Source organism: Lottia gigantea (genome assembly GCF_000327385.1).
Source record: "Lottia gigantea unplaced genomic scaffold LOTGIsca_208, whole genome shotgun sequence".
In the NCBI taxonomy this organism is placed as follows: domain Eukaryota; kingdom Metazoa; phylum Mollusca; class Gastropoda; family Lottiidae; genus Lottia; species Lottia gigantea.
The window spans coordinates 107,100-109,380 of NW_008708451.1; positions in this window are offsets into that span (position 1 = coordinate 107,100).

Here is a 2,281-nt window from a genome sequence, read left to right on the forward strand (position 1 = left end):
TACTCATTATTGACATTTTTGGCCAGGGGCATAACTCGCAAAGTATACATTTGTTCAAAATGGAACTTTTTACACAATTACCTCATATTNTGAGCCACTTTGTCTTAGAATTTTGGTTTTTTCCGCTTCATAGTTCAAAAAAAGGAACAGGTTTTGGAAATTCAAAATTTTCAATTTTTGACCTTGACCTTTGTTGACCTTGACCTTTGTAGGATCAAACGTCATTGGCATTGGCTATCTATTTATACTTTTATATTTGCTGTCCTAAGTCAACTTCTGGTTTGATAGTCGTTAGCAATTTGAAATTTTAATGGCGTATATCTCTTGATCTTGACCTTTTTAGGCCTTCTCCTTTTCAAGATCAAAGGTCATTGACCTTGGATATATGCTGATACTTTCATTTGTAAGGTCTGACGTCTACTTCCGGTATTAGAATCTTCTAAAAAATGAAAATTTCTCAACTTTAGACTGTTCTTGCGCTTGATCTAATTATCGTGGAAGGATGATTTTTTCGGGGTCTTTTGCAATTTGCTACCTTTGCAAAGTCCCACTCTGTGCCACGAGTGGCTCTAGTGTTAACTTGTTCTTATTAATTTGTTAATTTTAATGTTGACTTGTTTTGGGGGTCAGTAGGATTCTCTATCCAAAAAACAATTTAACTTGCAGTTTCTAGTTAGTTATTCAGGTATTTAAAATAAGATAGTTTCCTATTCTTGGAACTCTCAATACTACTGTCACCTTTTTTAACATCAATTTTATTTAGGCCTACATTTTTGCCGATATCTAAATATTTGCCAATTGCATTCAATCAATAAAATTCAGTTATTTCTTATTAAATCTCTCAGGTAGTGGCTAGTATCAAGATACCTCCACAAAGAATAAAACTTATTGTTTTATAATTGAGTCAGTCTATTCCTATTTGTACCGTACTATCTTAAATTTCAGAAAAACTGAAGAAACAGAAAAAATATGAAACTTTGAAATGTTTTGAAGATGATGTGCAATGGGCATTTGGTGAGTTCACCTATCCTAGACTTTATCCTAGATAGTGGTTTAGACGTCCTGTAACATAACATCCAAATTTCTATAGAGCACAAATACTAAAGTTCCTAGTGTGCTGACTATGACATATATCATACTCAACTTCAGTTCAGCACAGTGATCAACTTCGAGCATCAATTTACACCATTCAAATTTTAAATAGGGGTAGTGAAGGTCTTCATGCAAACATGTTTTGGCGGTTTCATCAAACACTTAAGTGGACTAACCAAAGACATATGAATGGAATGGTGAAAATCGAACCGGTGTACCTTATTCGTATTGAGAAATCTTTTTTTCTCACAATCCCCTATTTTTTTTATTTTTTAGTCTATTCTCTTTTTGTAGCTCTATACAAGTATGAAAATGTTTTAAATAAGTTAACAGACAGAAACAAAATAAAAGAAGGAGAGAACAGAGATCAGGAGTTAACCGACAAAGGCCACAGAGATATGGTAGCTGATAGAGAGGACAGACATGAGATAGAAGACATGAGTGCTAATGGAATGGACATAAATAAGGAGGTTAACAGTATTTTAGATGGAGGAGTAGACAGAGAGAAAGCTACTGACAGAGATAATGCTGCTGAAGAAGTGGGCAGAGACATGGTAGCTGAAGGAGTGGTGGACAGAGACATGGTATCTGCAGGAGTGGACAGAGACATGGTATCTGCAGGAGTGGACAGAGACATGGTATCTGCAGGAGTGGGCAGAGACATGGTATCTGCAGGAGTGGACAGAGACATGGTAGCTGAAGGAGTGGTGGACAGAGACATGGTCGCTGAAGGAGTGGGCAGAGACATGGTATCTGCAGGAGTGGACAGAGACATGGTATCTGCAGGAGTGGGCAGAGACATGATGGTATCTGCGGGAGTGGACAGAGACATGGTATCTGCAGGAGTGGACAGAGACATGGTATCTGCAGGAGTGAACAGAGACATGGTATCTGCAGGAGTGGACAGAGACATGGAAGCTGAAGGGGTGGACAGAGACATGGTAGTTGAAGGAATGGACAGAGACTTAGAAGATAAAGGAGTGGACAGGGACATGGTAGCTGCAGGAGTGGTGGACAGAGACATGGTAGCTGAAGGAGTGGACAGGGACATGGTAGCTGCAGGAATGGACAGAGACATGGTAGCTGAAGGAGTGGTGGACAGAGACATGGAAGCTGAAGGAGTGGTCAGAGACATGGTAGCTGAAGGAGTGGACAGAGACATGGTAGCTGAAGGAGTGGTGGACAGAGA